The following is a 19199-nucleotide window of genomic DNA, read 5'->3' on the forward strand; positions in this document are numbered from 1 at the left end:
TTTATAACCACTTACAATATAAATAGTAATTCCTGTTTTAAGATTTTGAGAAAAAATTGGGATATACTTAAAGGAGACAATAATGTCTACACAAGTGTAGGTGACCGTCCGTTAGTAATTTATAAAAAAGGAAAAAATCTTAAAAACTATTGTGAGAATATCAGAGTAAAACCTGTTAGAACTCCAGGCATGTATAAATGCCAAGCTTGTAATTATTGTGCTTATATGTTGGAATCTAACAGAGTATTTGTTAACAATTTCTATTACAATTTAAAACTGAGAAATAATTGTAATTCTAAGATGGTGGTCTAGCTTGCTAAGTGTCAGTTTTGTCCAGCTTTCTATGTTGGCAAAACTGAAAGAAAGCTTCGTGAACGTGTTTATGAACACCTGTATGCAATTAGGAAACACAAGCTTGAGAACGCTTTAGCAAAACATATAGATCAATTTTCTGACCATTCTTTTAAATTTATTATTTTGGACCAGGTGAGCAAAAATCCAAGAGGTGGTCCTGACGCTCTTAAATTGGATGAATTAGAACTTACTTGGCAAATCAGGCTGAATGCGTACAATCAGCCTGGTTTGAATGAAGGCTGTGTTTTAAGTAGCATTTTAAAACTTAAAAGTTTAACACATTAAGCTTAATTTAATATGTATTTAATTATTAATATATTCATAATTTGTTTTTTTGTGTTCAATAGTATTTGTTTTAGGAAAATGTGGGGTTGCCCATTTAAATTTTAACTAGATTGTTCATATACATAGTTAGGGGGTGGTGACTTTGTGCTTCATTGATGCATTTCTTCTTTGTTGATTGGATAATCATTTGCATTTCTATGTATTTAAATGTGTCTGAAACAATTTGTATTGTCTGATGAAGTTTGTGGATTAACATAAACGAAAAGCGCTTAACCTTATTTGCCTCATTCAGGTACACAACTGTACTATGTTCATCATGTTTCACTGTTGCAGTCATTACTCTTGGGTTGAATCCCAAAGCTGAGGATGGGTGGCTGAGCTAAATAGGAATAGGAGAGGCTATGAGGCCCTGCAGCACTGCAGTGGCAAAGCCTGCTCTGGATTTACAGTAAAGAGGTAAGTGGTAGTGCTTTGTAAAAGTGTGCACTGAACTCCGAGTTGCAGCCTCTAAGATGTCTTTGGTTGGTACTCCTCTGAGGAAGGCTGCTGAAGTGGCTGCTGCTCTGGCAGAATAAGGCCTAATGCCCTTAGGCACTGATTTGCCATGCTGAGAATAGCAGAAACGGATAAAATGACTTATCAATTCCTTGTGATCCTGCAGCATATGACACTAAAAGTTGCTCAGTCTTTCTGAGAGCTTTAGTTCTGTCCAAGTAGAAGCGTAGCTGCCTGTGTATGTCCAAAGAATGCAGAATTTTCTCACCCTTGTTCTTTTGGTTTGGATAAAAGGTAGGCAAGTGAATGGTTTGGTTGAGGGCCACACTGGACACCACCTTAGGCATAAATGTTGGGTTTGTCCTCAGAGAAACCCTGTCTGGATGAAAAATGATAAAAGGTTCCACAGCCATGAGTGCTTGTAACTCTGAGACTCGTCTTGCAGGGGATATTGCTAGGAGCTGAGCTGTTTTCCAGGATAAGAACTTTATATCAGCTGTTGAGGCTGGCTCAAAGGGAGGCAGTGTGAGTTTTTCCAAGACATAATTGAGGTCCCATGCCAGAACTGGTGCTCTCCTTGGAGGCCTGATGTTTTTGGCCCCTCTGAGGTACTGCCTTATTAAAGGATGAGAAAAGATAGGTGGTTCCGTGTTGTAATGCGCTGAAATGGCAGCGGCATGAATCTTAATTGATGAAAAGGAAAGGCCTTTGTCCAGCATCTCAGTTAGGTATTGTAAAATCTGAGGAATATTTGGTACATACGTGTCAATGCCTTGTTCCTGGTTCCAAGCACAGAATCTCTTCCATTTTTCTGCATAAGATTTTCTGGTATTGGGCCTCCTGGCCTCCAACATAACATCCATAACAGCTTTTGAAAGAGGAGTGTTCTGAATGGCTACATTATCTGCCATGCTGCCAGATTTAAGGTCCTGAGTTGACTGTGCAGGATCTGATTGTTTTGTTGGGTCAGCAAGTGGGAAGTTTAAGGCAATATCCATGCTGGACCTTGAGACAAGCTCTTTAGGATTGGGTACTAGTGCTGGCGTAGCCAGTCTGGTGCAATCAGTATAATTTTTGGCTTCTCTTGCCTGACCTTTAGGAGTACCTTGGGAAGGAGAGGCAATGGAGGAAAGGCATATACTGTTAGGTTTTTCCAGCTGAAGGATAGGGCGTCCACTCTCCATGCTTGTTTGTGATAAATCCTTATGCAAAATCTCTGTAATTGGCAATTGTGTAGGGATACAAATAGATCTATGTCTGGGCATCCCCATTTCCTTGTTATCATGCTGAAGACTTGTGGATCCAGTTTCCACTCATGGGGATCCATGAGGTTTCGGATTAGTTCGTCTGTCAGAGCATTTGTTTTTCCAGGCAGGAATTGTGCTTGCAGGTGAACTTGATAAGTCAATGCTGTGTCCCACAAGGTCATTGCTTGTCTGCAGAGGGGGTAGGAATGTGTGCCTCCGTGCTTGTTTATGTACCACATGACCGTAATATTGTCTGTCTTTATCAGTAGCTGTCCTGGATGAAGTAGATCCTTGAAAGCTGTCAGGGCATTCTGAACAGCTAGCATCTCTTTTTGATTGATATGAAGATGCATCTGGCTTGCAGGCCGTGTGCCCTGAATACATTTTCCTGCCATATGGACCCCCCCAGTCATAATCTGATGCATCCGTTGTCAGTGTTTGTCTGGCTGTTGGTAAAGTGAATGGCAGACCCTTGTTGTGGTGACAGGCCTGTGCCCACCATCGAAACTCCTGTTGCAGGCAGGGAATAAGGGTAATTACTGTCTCCAGGTTGTGGCAATGCTGAGTCCAAACACTTTTTAGATACCATTGCAGTTTCCTCATATGCAGTCTGGCATATGGAATTAGTAGAATGCAGGATGCCATGAAGCCTAGAGCAGATAACTGGGTCTTTGTTGCCAACTTTTTGAAGTTAGAAGTCAGTTGCCTTTGTTTGTCTGGCGTGAGATAAGCCATCTGGGCAGTTGTATTTAAGCTTGCACCCAGGAATATTATCTCTTGAGAGGGTACTAGTTTTGATTTCTTTTTGTTTACTGTGTACCCTAGGCAAATTAGTAATCTTTTAACAAACGCCAGATGCTTTAGAAGAATGTCTTTGTTCTCTGCTTGAATAAGGCAGTCACGCAAGTAGGGATATATTTGAATTCCTTTTTGTCTGCAAAACGCAATTACTGGTGCCAGGCATTTTGTGAAGACCCTGGGCGCAGTAGATAAGCCAAAGGGCAGTGCAGAGAATTGGTAATGCATTGAGCCAGCTAAGAAGCTGAGGTATCTTCTGCAAGATTGTCTGATTGGGACATGCAGGTATGCCTCTTTTAGGTCCAAAGTTATGAGCCAAGCCTTCTTGCCCAGCATAGGCAGTAGCTGCTGTAGAGTCAACATCTTGAATTTTGGAACCTCCAGAAACATGTTTAGTATAGACAGGTCCAGTATTGGTCTCCAGGTTTTGTCCTTTCTGGGCACCAAGAAAAGTCTTGAGTAAAATCCTTGCCCCTGCTCTTGTTGTGGTACTTGATGAATGGCCCTCATGTCCATGAGGGCTGTAATTTGCTTTTGTGCCTCTGCCCATTGACTGTGTGGCAGGTCTGGCATACCTTTTGCCCTTGGTAGGGTGTGAAAATGGAACCTGTAGCCCTGGGACACTATGTTCAAGACCCATTTGTCTTGGATAATCATTTGCCAATTTGGTGAAAAAAGTGCTAGAGTTTTCCCCCTAAGGGGGCTGCCAAAAGAAAAGTGCTTGGATCTGGCAGAGGAAAGTCACTGGGACTGTTTCCTGTAAGGTTGTGATTTGTCTTCTCCGCTTTTCGAGGTAGGAGCACCCCACTGTTTAGGCCTGTATGAGCGATGGGGCTGAGATCTGCCTCTGGGACTTCTGTATCTGCCTCTTTGTGGCCTGTCTGACACTGGAAAGGACCAATTTTTGGAAGGCCAGTTCCTGCTAAATCTGGGTGGCTGTACCTGTAAAAAAATCCTCAACTGTCTGCATGGATTTCGCTTTATCCTCCATTTTCTTCCACACCTCTTCTGCTATAGCACTAAACAAAGTATCATGTTGTAATGGACCATCTAATAATTTTGCTTTAACATGATCAGGGAGATTCTGTTCCTTTAACCAAGCATGCCTTCTAATAACAGAACCTGTAACAGCGGCCCTGCAAGAGGCCTCCAGTGAATCATAACGACATTGCAAAGTAGGCTTTCCCACTTGCTCAGTTGCATGCAATAAAACCTGCATTTCCTTGTTCACTGAACATTCAGAATTTGTCAACATTTTCTGTTTAAGCAGTGACATTAAGTATTGCTGATATTTAAGCATATTAAACTGACAATTTAAAGCCCTTACAGCCAAGGTAGCAGAAGTGTAAACTTTTTTCCCCCATCTGTCCAGTGCCCTAGAATCCCTATCAGAGGGGACAGGGTTTTTTGTAGTGGAAGCTTTGACTCCTTTGGGACCCTGAAATTTAGTTTCTGGGTCAGCAGCGGGGTTTTTATATAGGAATTTATGAGAATCTGGAACCCTGTAGTATCTGTCAGGCTTAGCAGGTGCAGGAGGTAAAGAGTCGAGGGACAGGCCGGACTCTGAAAATACATCATCTACAAGGTCTAGAACAGGTGGAATAGCAAGGGGTCTGTGCTGAGGTAATAGCAGAAAGTCTCTGAGCCTTTCCTTAGATTCTGAGTAATCTTGGCTCTCCCAGTGGAAATGCTCCCTCATGGTATGCAGTGTTTCCCCAAAAGAATAATCCTCAGGAGGAGAGGCTGAAGGAATGGATTCTTCAGCATCAGAATCCTCATAGGGAGGAATAGAATAATCCTGTTCAGTAGAGGAATCAGAGGAAATAGAAACCTGATCAGAAAAATCATATTCTGTCTCTTGCCTAGGCCTCTTATCAGGAGGGGGATGGGAACCCCTGATCAAAGTAATTAGGTCTTCAGCCATTTTAAGCATCTGTTTTTTAGGCATGGAAGTCTGAGTAGGAGAATGCTGTACTTGTTTCTTTGTCTTTAAAGCTGCTTTAGTCTTTGAAGCTGAAGATGGTTTAACATATAACTGTGTAGGTCTGAAGACACCCCCTCAGAAGCAGATGCCTGCTCAGCGGCTCCAGACCCATCTGAGGGAATGATTTCCGAGAGTCCAATACCTTGAGTATCCAGAGGCCCAGTCGGCTCCACGTGGGAGTCGGAAGTGGCCTGTGGCTCTGAGGTAGCGGGCGCCAGGGGCTGCGAAAGCGCCTCACTGAGAACCGGCAAACCGGCGACTGGCCTAACGGAGGCCTCGTCATCGGTTTTGGACCTTGGATGCCTATCCTTTTCTTTGTCCTTGCGTTTTTTGTAAACTCTGGTCGTCGGCTGTTCCGACGGCATTATATAATTAAACCTTCGGCCAAAGTAATGAAATGCAAAATCGAACCGACGCTTAATAGTGCATTGGTTAAATCTAGCACAAAACCGACAGCTAGCAACGTTGTGGTCAGGGCCTAGGCAAGGAATACAGTAAGAGTGAAAATCCTTATGAGGAATTTGCTTCCCACAAGAAATACAACTGTTAACCTTTTCTGACATTGGTCTGGAGCAAGAAAAAAGTTTCCCCAATGAAGACTTTGATTCTGAAATTCGGATTTGAAAACCTCAGGAGTCGGCCGACCGGCACTTGCAAACTGCTTTTGCTTCGGGCACCGCACGGCAAGAAAGACTGAATAAAATGGCGTCGGCTGCATCTTTTATACCCCTGGCGCACTGACGTCAGGGAAGAGGTGACAGCAATCGACACCAGACCAGGACTTTGGAATTCAGGCCGACTGTGGGTAGCCTGCCAGCAGGATAACCCAAGAGTAACGACTGCAACAGTGAAACACGATGAACATCCACTACTGCTTCTACCAACGATATAGCAACAACGTGTGAGATGTAACAAGTGTATGGATACTGCTGCTAGTAATACTAAACTATATAAATAAGTAAAATCTTTACATTTCATATCTAGTACACTAATAACCCAGTCAAATAATTCCTCTGACACAGTGACTTCATTTTCTTTAGAGATCTGACCATTCTGTGTCAGCTTGCAGAGATTCCACTCCTTTGATGATGATTCCATGATTCACTTTGCAGCTGTGATCAAACTGACAGATTATTCTATTCTACACGTCTCTGTCCTGTTTCCATTTTTGTTTAGGAATAAACATATCTACCTCCTTCTGCTTTTCAGCTACTGCATGTAGAATGACCTGACAACTTAATATTTGGATATTGTTATCCCTTTGTCAGCAAGAGCTCAATCTCAGTCTGCATTCCTCTATACAAATGGATTAAGAGGGGATCACCAAGTTGAGTGGGATAAACAGAAAAGTGCAAAAGGTAATTCAGTGTTGCATGCTAAGGGATAAAGATATATGAATACATGCATACTATCAACCACCAGTAATAATGCGTGGTAAAATCAAAAGTCATTGCAAGCGTATGTGACTTACATCACAGTGGCACCCTTTCCCCATCTCTTTTGCTGGCACTGTGGTCTACCTATGGAAATGTGGCATTTCTTCCAGCATCCTGAAACAAAAACATTTAATTAACTGGAATTGCACAGAACATTTATATATGCACTACATTTTTTTTAAACATTCAGCTGTTAAACATCAGCCTCTTATCAGATGTACTTTGAAACCAGAACACCTGCTAAAATACAAAGCTCAAGCATCTTCTCTAAATTTACTACCCTGTGTGTGTCAAGTAAAACTAGTCATTAAATTAAATACAATAAATATACACACATACGTACATACGTACTGAACACCTACAGGATATTTAATACTCATCTGGAAGACTCAACATATTCTGCGAATTCCAGACACAAGCATTTCAGTCTTAACTTAATAGTTCATATTGCACTTCTTTTAAAAACTACATACAAGCAGTAAAGTATACAAATATATGAAGAAGCCCCAAAAATCTGCTGAAAATTAAGCCAGCTAATGAAATTTCAGCAACAACACTATTAAACATGAAGCTGAGATTATCTGCCATAGTGAAATGAATACGAAAGCATCCAAAGTAGCTGCAAGACTTAGCTGAGGGAGGAATGAACAAGGTATCCAACCACACAGCACAAGCATACTGTCTTTTCATTTGTGTGATTGCAGAAGGTACAAATTGACATGGACAAAATAACAACGCTACATAATGTTAAAACAAAGCAGAAGCCATTGTAACACATCAGCACTATGACTCTCAAAGCAACTGCACTGCCAGACCAGGACTTTAATGGCAATGAACTGCGCAAATTAAAAAGGCTCAGCACCACATCTGTGCTAACCCTAACTCTACATAGTATGTTACTAAAAACCCTTTTTCTAGCAGTATCATTTTCCAAATGACACTTATCTGTTGGGGTTAATGATAAAGGGAATATTTTAGTTGGATAGAATTATTCTATGTTTTGTGATTCCATATTAGAAACATTCCGCGTTTTGTGCATTCTTTTTTTTACATAATTTCATGTTCAGTGTTGTGTGTATTAAATATTTTGTGACAATCATATGCATATACATAGTTCCACACACACATACACAGTTTTGTATGAATGCCTGCTAAATTCCACACCAGATTCACTAAAACCACTTCCAGTGAAACAGCACATCATTGACACAACCATCCATTGAAGGATGTTTCCTTATTCCCCAACAAATTAACTTTGCTATAACCAGTGTCCTAGAAACTACAGAAACAGTGGCAAACACTACCGACAGCTGACTACATCCATGAACATAAACCCTCATCTATAAATACAATGGGGGTGGAGAAGCAAAGTAATAAAATATCTACCACTTCAAACCCACCACAAAAAACGCAATCAGGGAAACATCCTCTGAGGAAGTGAAAAGTCGACAAATAGTATTATTAGATTAGGGACTTCCATTTTAAAGTAGTTATTAGACATTAGACAGGCTAAAGGGTAAAACAGGCCTAGAAATTGTGTTTCATTTATGCATAAAAGACAGTTAAGCAGAAAGAAAGGAAAACCTTGCGGGTTAACAGTTTATTAGAAAGGAAAGATAAGCATAAAGTGTGCAGAAAATACAGAAATACAGAATGTGCTTTTCTCAAGGGAAAGATACAATCTTGCCAGCTACAGAATGTTCCTTAATGGAATGTTAAATAAAGCACATACGAGACAAAGCCTGAGACCACGGGTAGGGAGAGTGAATAAGGAAAATTACTGGACTGAAGGAATATAATATGTTATGTTCAGGACAGCAGTTCAGTTAAGGTTAGTTAGTTCGTTTGACCTGTCACTACAAAGATTAATCTACAATACAGGCACTTGAGCCTGAGTACAGAAGACAGGTCAAATAAAGACTATTATTTTAGTTTACATTGTTCAGGACAATACAAATATGACATGCAGTAACTTTGGATATTGTTTATCAGCACTGTTAATGAAGACAGTATTCAGATATTGTGAACATCTAATAAAACCTTATTGAATGAACTAGTGTTTGGAGAATTCATTCTGAAAAGTACACAAGACTTGGTCCATAAAGGAGAGAATGGCACCTGTTCAGCATGAGTTTGGTTAATTAACAGACAGTAACTTTTGTTCGCAGTCTCACTCCAGTGTTTCCAGTTAATTACAGTACAGTCTTATCAATTCTTTCAATGGCGAGCCACTATGATGGAGGAAACTCCCAAAACCACATAGAACCTTGTATCAGCAGTCACTACGTGTGTTCTACAAAAATCTACAAAATAGCAGTGGTTTGTTCAACTATAACAGTCTACATGGCAATTATTTCAAACAGCCTCATCACAAAAACTTCAACAGAAATAGCTGCAATAAGTAACCCTTTCAGGTACAGTTTTACAGCAGTAGACAGGCTTAAGAGTTTATAGTGAAAGCAAATGTTTCATAACAGACTTTTCAGAAGCATACCAGTGTTTTTCCATAGAGAGAGACTGTAAACTCTATACAGAATAAGCCAAAAATTACAGCACTACAGTTTCTCATTACAGAAAAGACTTTCAGTAAAACAGCACTACTTCATGCAAAAAACAGACACAGCAGACAGCGGATGACCTCTACATATAATAAACGCAGCTGTTACCCAAAGTGCGTAGCACCAGTGTTTACTTTGTGAAACGCCTCAAACAATTTCAGAAGACCAGTTTTAAATCAAAGCAATGTTCCTTCAGAACATAAAAGACATTATCCAGTTAACAGCTGTCTCCACAAATCTTCAAGTTTCCAGTTTGACATCGCACAACCAAGAAGCAATAAAAATGTTAAGCTACAGACGGCACACATTCTTCCAGAATCATGAAGTTATACAAGACTTTACATGCACTTTTTAATTAACAGCTCAAAAAAGTTTATAAACATGTCAAGTAATGCTTCTACAGTTAAAACATCAGTAAATCTTTGGTTTAATTTTAAAAACAGGGTTAAGCAGTCTAGAAATGTTCTTTTAAAGTTAAAGGTCATTAGTTCAAGAATGTTAAATATGTCTAAACACAAAAGGGTTAAATCACAGAAGCAATTTAATGAGTTAGCGTCTGTCAGTACGGTCTCAGGCAAACATAAATGCTTCAGCACATACAATTCAACAGAATGATTTCAGTTGTAGTATAGTTTCACATACAAATGTTCAGAATGTAATACATGTAATTCAAAATACAGAATTATGCTGCAGTGTTAAACATACAAATGTCAACACAGTCAATGTATATAACATACAGGCAATGTCTCAAGTTCACATTTCTTCATCTAGTTTATTTTCAGAATCAAGTACAATGCTGGCAATGAAGGGGGATACGAGGAATCAGAGTGCAGATTTTAATAAAGTAAATTCCAGTAAAACTGAAGAACAGACTTCAGTGCTCAGTAAAAGAATGCATTCTACAGCTGTCTGTAATAGTCGCAGCCCTCTAGCACCAGATCAGAGCATTAATCTGTCACTGTTTAAGGTTAAAAGAAACAACAATATTTCATGTTTACAGACAAATCAACTTCAGTTAGACATTGATCTTTATTAGAGGACACAAATGCAGATTTATGGGTTAAAAATAACAAAATCCAGTTCAGCTGACATAGCTGAAGTGCTCAGAAGGACAAATTGGGTGTGGCCAGTTAGAAAAATAGAGTAACAGTATACCTCTATGTCTTGTAAGGTGTATTAGAACTAGCAGACAAATTAATTTGCAGAATAAAGGGTTTACAGTTACAGATTTGGCAAATTATTTTTTTTTTGTTATTGTACTGTTTAGCAGTCATTAGTTAAGAGCTTTGTATTAAAGTGCTCCAATACATAAACAATAAGTAATGATATAGACAGACAAAATGTTTGCTAGTTTACAGAAAGTAAAATTTAAAGTCAATACTACATTGTCAAGGTGACAATACAGTTAAGAATTCAGATCCTAACATTATGTAATCAGTTTAAGACTGTATATGTTTTGTATGGAGATGGCAGTTTGCCAAGCACATCAGATCAGATTACAGCCAGCCTAGCCAGCTGAATTAAAGACAGTACTATATGCCATAAGTCTGTATGGTAAAAATCAATTTAATGACTTTACAGTTTTATCATTCATCCAAGAAAATTGTAGACAGTAATGATAAATTCTTGCAGCATTCAGTACTACTAAAAAGTTAAATGACATCAGCTAAAGAAATGCTTATGGTAAGACAGTGGGTGGAGTTTCAGTCACAGAACAGTATGTTAAAATCTAAAGGTCTAGAGGAAAAACAGTGCAACAGTTAATATTAATTCTAAACAGGTGTAGAAATGCATAGTGTTACATTACTACTTTAGTTTAATTTGAGGTTATCAGTTTGCTTTTAGACTTGCAAGAGTTTATTAGCAGCAAATGTTTACTTCCTGCAGAAAAATGTAAATGAAAGCACGGTAAGTAATGCTATCAGTTTATAATTGTTAAAGCTGCAAATACTTATTTCATGCAGAAAAAATGTAAATAAGATCACAGCAATAAGCAACACTATCAGTTTATAACTGTTAAAGATGCAAATGTTATTTTAAGGGTCTGATACTAGATACAATCAAGAACTTTAATCGCCCACTCTTGCACAAGAAATGAAAAGAAGAGGTTTAAAAGGCCCAACTATAAAAGGACACTTCAACACTAAAGCAGGCCTTCCTTTATCTCATCAGTGACTGGGACAATACAGAGTAAAATTTGGCAAGAGCTGTGGTGCAGTGTCTCGCAGTTACTTCTTCAATGTTGTTTAAAGTTAAAATGTATGCGTTAAAAGCAAGTATGTATGTTTTCAGACAACTGAACAACATTAGTAGTTTTCAGTTTATGTTCAGACAATGTTCTCATGTTTTCAGACATTTGTACAACAATACTAGTTTTCAGTCTGCGTTCAATCAAAATGTTCTCATGTTTTCAGACAATTGTACAATAGTACTAGTTTTCACTTTATCTATGTTCAGACAATACTGACAGGAAAACATATTTCAGTTATGTTTACAAATAGTTATATAGCAGTACTAGTTTCAGTTTATGTTTCATCTATGTTCAGGCAATACTGACAAAAAGATATTAATATTTTAGTCTCCGGAATACAACAATGACAGATTTCAGTTCATCTGTGTTCAGGTAACACTGTTAAAATGTTCTCATGTTTCAGACAATTTGTCAACAGTGCTAGTTTTCAGTCTATGTTCAGACAATACTCACAGGAAAGTTACTACTACAACATGTACCAGTTTCAGTTATGCTTTTATCTGTGTTCAGTTAACACTGGCAAAATCTATTCTTTTAGTTTTGTTTAGTTTGTTTCCAGAATATACACAGCTATTTTAAATGTTCAGTATAAGCTAATGTGAATTTCAGTCAAGATTCAGAATATGAAATTCATACTGTGTTCAATACAGTACATTTAATTCAAACCTCAGAATACAGAAATAATACTCAGGTATTTCACATTATTCAGCCATTAGTTTAAGGGTAAAGTAACAGAATTACATTATTTAGTCATTAGTTAAGGGTAACGTGACAGACTTATTTGTAACAGGCTTATTACATTATTCAGTCAGTTAGGGGTAAAGTGACAGAATTTTTTTTACAGGCTTATTAAAATGAGTTATTTAAATAATAAAGAAGAAATAGTTATTAAGTATACTCAAGGTACAACATGGCAGACTTAATTTATTAATTTACAAATTACAGTACATTTTACATAATTACTGTATATTAGTCAGAAAGTTAAAAAAGACACTAACAGAAAACGCAAAGGTATAGACCTGAAATGCAGAAAGCATAGGTTTTAGTAAACTATTAAGATAAATTATCTAAAGAATAGGTAGTAATAGTTATTCAGTGGTCTTGAGGCATAACAGGACAGGCTTAATTTGTTAATTAGTTTACAGATTACAGTGCACTTTACATAATTATTGTATAATAGTCAGAAAATTAAAAGGACACAAACCATGCAAAGGTATAGACTTGAACTACAGAAAGTATATGTTTTAGTAAACTATTACAGATTATAAATATTCATAAGTTGAAAAAAGAGATCTTTTAAGAACTTCACCAGAAGTGTTGACAAACAAATGGTACTTGCCCAGAGGTGCATTTAACAACTAAGTTTGCAGCATACACTGCATCATAGCCACATTTAATTGTGCTTAGTCACCCGAGATGTAAAGTTAAGCATGTTCAAAATGTTAGATTTTACAGCAGAGTTAGGAAGACTAGTTAAGGCTTGTCCCACATTATTCAAAACAGATACAAAGAACTTGGATATATAAGCATTGTAATTAACACCTCTAAATGTTAAAGTGGAAGAAGTGTATACCTTTTTTCAAACCTATCAAGAAGCTCTTCTTTCTTTTTCATTAGATACTGGGTTAGAAGATGGAAAAAAGTTCTAGCACATTTTGCCACCATCCAGCAATATGACTCCGGGGTCAGCAAAGAGATTTTTTATAGTGGTATACGTGTGAATCCAGGACCCTATAAAACCCATCTGGCTTTCTACAGGCTGGAGACTGAGAAGTTGGGGACACAGAAGGCATCCTCCAAAGCCTCCAAGACAAGTACAGTTACTGCATTAGAGTTGCCCATATTCAGTAGTTCACAGTACTTTTTGTGGGGGTCAGAAACTTTACCTTCCCATTTAAAAAAAAAATCTTTCATTGCTGCTATTGTCTCACCAAAAGAAAGTTCTTTATTAAGAAGATCAAAGGATAATGCATCAACTGCCCCACATTAATTTCCAATACAAAAATGAATCTGAGAAGCATAGTAAAAACCTTCATTGTTTGAATCAGAGAATTCTTCTTTTTCAGAAGAGGAAGAACTTATTTTCTTTTTAAAGGACAACGGGATTCTATTATTAAACGCTCTACTTCTCTGTCCTTTTTCTCCCTATTTACTGTCCCTGCTATGAATAAACATTACAGAATTTAAAATATTTTAAAGCCGTTTCTCTCAACTAGAACTGTACCTTAATGTACTGTGGTGGTTTCACTTTCAAAAAACTTTTATCCCACTCTGGAAAAGCTTGCTGCAGTCTCCAATTCATTGATGTCATCAAGGCCAATGAATACAGGAAGTTTTCTGGCCAATTCCCTCCCCAAACTGACATCACCATACAGTCCTAAAAACCCAACCATGCTGTTATGTCACAGCTCCCCGGTCCTTCCTCCACCCATATAGAAAGTAAAGGCTAGAACAAGGAAACAGTACGAGTAAAGTCTCCTGCTGTGAGCTGTCAATCCCAGCAGGTAACAGCTCAAATTACCCTTAGTACTTTGACAGCTATGGAACTTAGGAGTGAAGGGGGGTGGGAGATGAATCATACTACAATTCAGGCTTCACAAAAGATTGCAATTTAAGCATTCTAAAAAGCAGCAGCAGTAAAAAGCAGTCTATTCTGTGGCATTTGCAAAACTTGTGTTTTAAGTAGTTACTGAATGGCATGAAATGTTACTTAAAACTGAGTGAAAGACAGCAGTGCATGCATGTAAAATCAATGCACTGACAGGAGCTTTAGGAAGAAAGAGGCTGGCATGATGTAATTTTTTTACAGATAAGCACTGCATTGTAGGATACCTAGAGGCAGCCAGAACAATCAGAATTACTTTAAGATGCCAGACTCCATGTGGTCAGACTCAGAAATTATGTATACAAATATTTAAAAACCTGTAAATAGTCCTGGAGTAGTGTTAAAATGTAGGAAACACTAATACGTGATGAAATAAACATGTTACTTGATTCTATGGGTGAGGTTCTCCTTTAAAAGGAATAGAAGCAGAAAAAGCAGGCAAAGAAGACTAAAAGGAGTGAATAGCTTTAAACAGTCCTTAAGCAAAATTATACCAATCTTCCTTGCTTTCTTTCTGATAGGACAAGATAGAGAGGGGATATGAATTTGATTTTCTGTTTAAGCTTAGGAGTGTCCATACATATGGTCAAGGCTGAAGTCATAGGTCTGATCTCCACATGCAAGGCTTTAATGTCTTCATTCACAAGAACCTGATGGATACCTCTTTCTCCCTCAGATAAAAAGAGCTTTGTTTTTTTCTTCCTAGCTGACTCGAACAAAAAAAACAGTCTGATCAAATATGCAAGTGTCCAGGAAACAGCAACCTCCAAAGGGGTCACTCTAGAAGGCCTCAGGAAAAACAGACAAATTTCTCAGGGGCTGCAAATTAACCTCAGTGGAATAGTCGGTCATAAATCACATAACAGATACAGATGTACAATAATTGTCTCTTCTCTTGACAATGTCTTTATCTGTAAGGAAAACGATGCCACAACTTCTTGCGCCAAGTCCCAAAGACATCTGATCTCAAAGAAAATATGAAACGAGTTTAATCTACTCCTAACAGTCTTTGGGGGGAGACCAACCGGCAAACTGAACAACCCAATATGTTCAGCCCCCTAAACAAAATACACAGCTGTGGTGAGAGCCTTTATGTGTAATCTTGCTTCCATGCTACACTTTCATTTTCTGACAGACATAAGGCATACTTATACATGCACGCACACAAAAAAATGGAACAGGAGGGGTCCTCAACAGGGTACTTACCAGCCTAAAGACAGCGAGCTTAAGTCAACCAAACTCTAGATGCGACACTGACAAGAGGCAACATAACTGGGTGAGCTGCAAGAAAGTTCTTAGTTTTGGTAGATCCATACATACTTCTTATACTAGTATATCCTCTTGTGCCAAGGGTGGACATACAGCACGTGTAGGGTACCTGAAGCTTTGTAGACTGGCCAGACATATGGCAGCCTTGGCAAAATAGGTTCCATATGTAATGTCTACAGCAACAGTGATCTAATGGACAACATAACCTCAATAAACAACCATACCTCAAGTCTCACTTTCAGTATAAATTATGAAACCTTCAGGCAGACACTATACACAGTTCAGCTAAAAATGCTGAAGTTAATCATCCCACTTAAGTTGCTACAATTTATGATATTACCTATAGTGGTTTGCAGGATATTTACGGAGCTCCATGGTGCTGAGGGAAGAAGACCTAATTATGACCAAGACGACCTGAAATCAATTATCAACTCACGTGCTGGAGAAGCTAGGCTGAGGAGGATGGGAATGTACAGCTGGTGCCAGCTCACCCATACTGAAGGGGGGGGTCCAGCTTTCTGCAAAGATGACTACTGGATTGAAAGGTGTATAGCATACAGCATTGTGTGTGGGGGGGGGGTCATGCTTTGCTCTGCCAAGCTCTGCTTTCACTGTGACCTTCACAGAGTATGATCAAGAATGTACATATTAACAAGGGAAGGCCCTCCATTTTTCACATACAGCACTGCCTCTTCACCCCATCCACAGATGAGCCATTGAGCATGCTCCTTCGAAACAAGACAGACAATTTCTATGCACATTTCTGATGTGTGGTTCTGAACTGAAGTACACAATAGGCTTCTGTAATGAATTTCAGTTTACTATGTACAGAAACATACACTGCCCCTAAACAAGCTGCAAATCAGATGGGTGAAGGTAAAAAAAAACGAGGCCAATTAATTACATAATTTCCCATTCATTTTATTAGGAGTTGTAGGGTAATTATTTAGTTAACATAAGGACCACAAAAGCAATTTAAACAAAAAGAAAGTCTGTGAATAGACATAGGAGTCATGTAGGGAATATTAGTGATAAAAAATATATATTTTGTTACTTTTTATAATATTTATAGTGTTGAGTTAGTAAAAATCTTAAGATACTACTGGTTATTCTTACACAAAAGGAAGTCTGGGGATTAAGAATTTACCCGATTCCTTTACCGTCTCTTATAAGGGAGCCAGAAATATAAAAGACATGGTTGTTCATAATTTGTTGTCTATGCCTACGGACATTTTAACTATTCCTCTACAAAATTCTGGTACATTTCCCTGTGGAACATACTCTATTTGTATTCACGTGGTCAGGACTTTGATAAAATAAATGGCATTTCTTTTCAGCCTAGGGCTATTTTCTCCTGTGTGTCCAAGGGAATGGTTTACGGTCTCTCATGCCCTTGTGGTTTCCTCTATACAGGAGAAACCAAAAGAATGTTTAAAATCTGAGTACAACAGCATGTTAGAGACATTAAGAATTAAAATTTGGATATTCCTGTGGCATCACATTTTCATGCAGTACACTTGGGGACTTGTACTAGTTTAAAAGCATTTATTTTAAAACAAGTTCTGGTTAAGGATGATGTTGCACTTAAAAACAAACTGTTATACAAAGAAGCAGTCTGTATTTTAAAGTTTGGCACTTTGGTGCCTCGTGGTTTAAACAAGGAACTTGAGTGAAATTTTTTTCTGCATATAGTGTTTTAGTTAATTGATTAATTATGTGATATTTGTTATTTAAATCCAGCTTGTACTACTGTGATGTTACTTCTGTTAAAGGCTTGCTAGCCGAGCCGTTGGCGTATTAAACAATTTTGGATTTTATGCTTCTGCAGTTGGTATTTTTTGCTTTCTCTGTGTTCTTTTTATTTTAAAAAGAAAGAAAACCCAAAACTAAATTATTTCAGCACACAAGAGTTATGTCCTTTTATCAGCGTTCCATGATAACTTAGAAGTATCTTAAGGAGTTAACATGTAGGCTTTAACTGTTTTTTAAAATAAAGGTTCATACATCATTGTATGTCTCGCTAAGATGTACAGACAAAAATAAGACTACATGTAATGATATGCATTAGGTGGTCTTTACTGAGAGGATTTCAAAATAGATAGTATTGAATTTAATGTGTTTTTTATTTTAATGGTAACTACAGCATTCTATGTCCTTGACATATAGATCAAGGAAAACATTTACTTTGGTTAACCTGGTTCAGTAACACTGCACTACAACTGTTGATCATGTTTTCATCTCATTTTATTGACTGTCCCTATCTCCATGGACAGACCCTATCTTGCCACAAACTGTTTTTGCATCACACCACATTCTCACATATGTACTTAACACCAGGATGGCTGGACTCATCCCTGTCACAAATGAACAATCTTCTTTGATGTCTCAACGTCATAAAAGTTTGATGCTCCCAAAGCATACTTTCCATGTTGGAAATTCTCAGAGTTATTACAATTGCGGACAATAAAAGTTTTCCATTAATCAGTTTACCTGAGGTTATACTGTTGTCATTTTTTCTATGGTGTATGCCAAATTAATACAGAAGTATTCAAATTGGAAACTAGTATACAACATGAACTTATTTAGTTTCACACAACTAATTAATAGCTGTACACATTATAGCAAGACATCAAATTCCATATTAGACTGGATCCTAGTAGTGATGCTAGCAAATACACTACCTCAGGTACTGTCTTCAGAGATCATCTCCCAATGTATACAACCAGACATCTCACACATCCACTTAAACAGCATGTTTATGTTTATAAAACCCACAACATTTCCAAGTTTAACCAAGAAACATTCATGGAACTTCCTAAAAATCCTCCCCTCAGATGATACTGTAAATTAATTCAGTACAACTATCCTAAATATCCTAAACTGCATTGTACCCCCTAGAGGAAGAAACTCAGAGACTATCAAGAGTAGAATGGTAATGCAGGATAGAGAAAAAGCATGGAAAGAGTATATACCACCATAATATCTTGAAAATTTCCAAATACTTTGTAATTGTACTATAAAGCAAATTAATGAAGACAAAAAACTACACTACAATACCTTTCAGAATAACAGTAAACACAACCCTAAATAATTCTGGTCAGCATTAAAGAAATCTTGCATCCCTGCCACAGATTCAATCCTAATCCCTCATCACTTGAGATCATAATAGAATTCAACTCTTTTTCCATAGATAGTGTAGCATCTCTAACAAAGGACTCCCCTAACATCTAATCCTACCTCTGCCCAGCAGTCGCATAGCACCATATCCACTTTCACCTGCAAACCTGTGCCCACATCCTATATAAAATTACTCAAACTCAAACCATGCTATACTTCAGCTGATGACCTTCCAGGCGAATCCCTTAAAATAACAGCCAATAGCATTGCCTAACTTGTTTCATCCCTTATAAATATGTCAATCCAGGCATCCTAAGTTCCTTCTCTCTGGAAAAATTCACACATTATCTTTCTGCACAAAAGAGAAACTTTAAAAGACATGAATAACTTTAGATCTATAGCAATCTCATCTCCCTTCTCCAAAATACTTGAAATATGTATTCAAAAACAAATTGCTAAACTATCTCCTCAGAAAGAACTCCTCTCCCCCACACAACATGAATTCTGTCCTTCCCAGTGTACTAACACTGCACTTCTAACCTACAAAGATACTGTCAATAAAGCTAGAGATAACGGCAAACTAGTCTCCTCATTTCTAGACTTGTCTAAACCCTTTGATAGTTTGCCAAAGCAAACTTCTACTTTAAATGTCCTCATTAGGTCTCTCTCTCAGCCCACCCTTCTATCATTCAAAAGCTACTTATTCAATATGCATCAGTCAGTAAAATGGCACTCCACTCTCTCTCAGTACTTCCCAGATGTCACCAGTGTACCACAAGGCTCTGTCCCCTCTAACATTA

General features: G+C 38.0%; 2 protein-coding genes across 4 annotated transcripts in view; both read right to left on the reverse strand.

Moving 5' to 3' along the window:
* The window catches only part of NIPBL (NIPBL cohesin loading factor), a 4951262-nt gene that overhangs the window by 281597 nt on the left and 4650466 nt on the right, over positions 1–19199 (reverse strand). The window lies entirely within an intron of this gene.
* Positions 1–19199, reverse strand: part of ATXN1L (ataxin 1 like) — a 303313-nt gene that overhangs the window by 149518 nt on the left and 134596 nt on the right. For all 3 annotated transcript variants that reach the window (XM_044069949.1, XM_044069942.1, XM_044069934.1), the window contains one exon: positions 6635–6713. The gene's annotated coding sequence lies outside the window, so the exon portion shown is untranslated. The remainder of the gene's footprint in view (positions 1–6634; positions 6714–19199) is intronic.

The sequence above is a fragment of the Protopterus annectens genome, chromosome 1.part0, assembly GCF_019279795.1.
Source record: "Protopterus annectens isolate FY-2018-M chromosome 1.part0, PAN1.0, whole genome shotgun sequence".
Classification (NCBI taxonomy): domain Eukaryota; kingdom Metazoa; phylum Chordata; order Ceratodontiformes; family Protopteridae; genus Protopterus; species Protopterus annectens.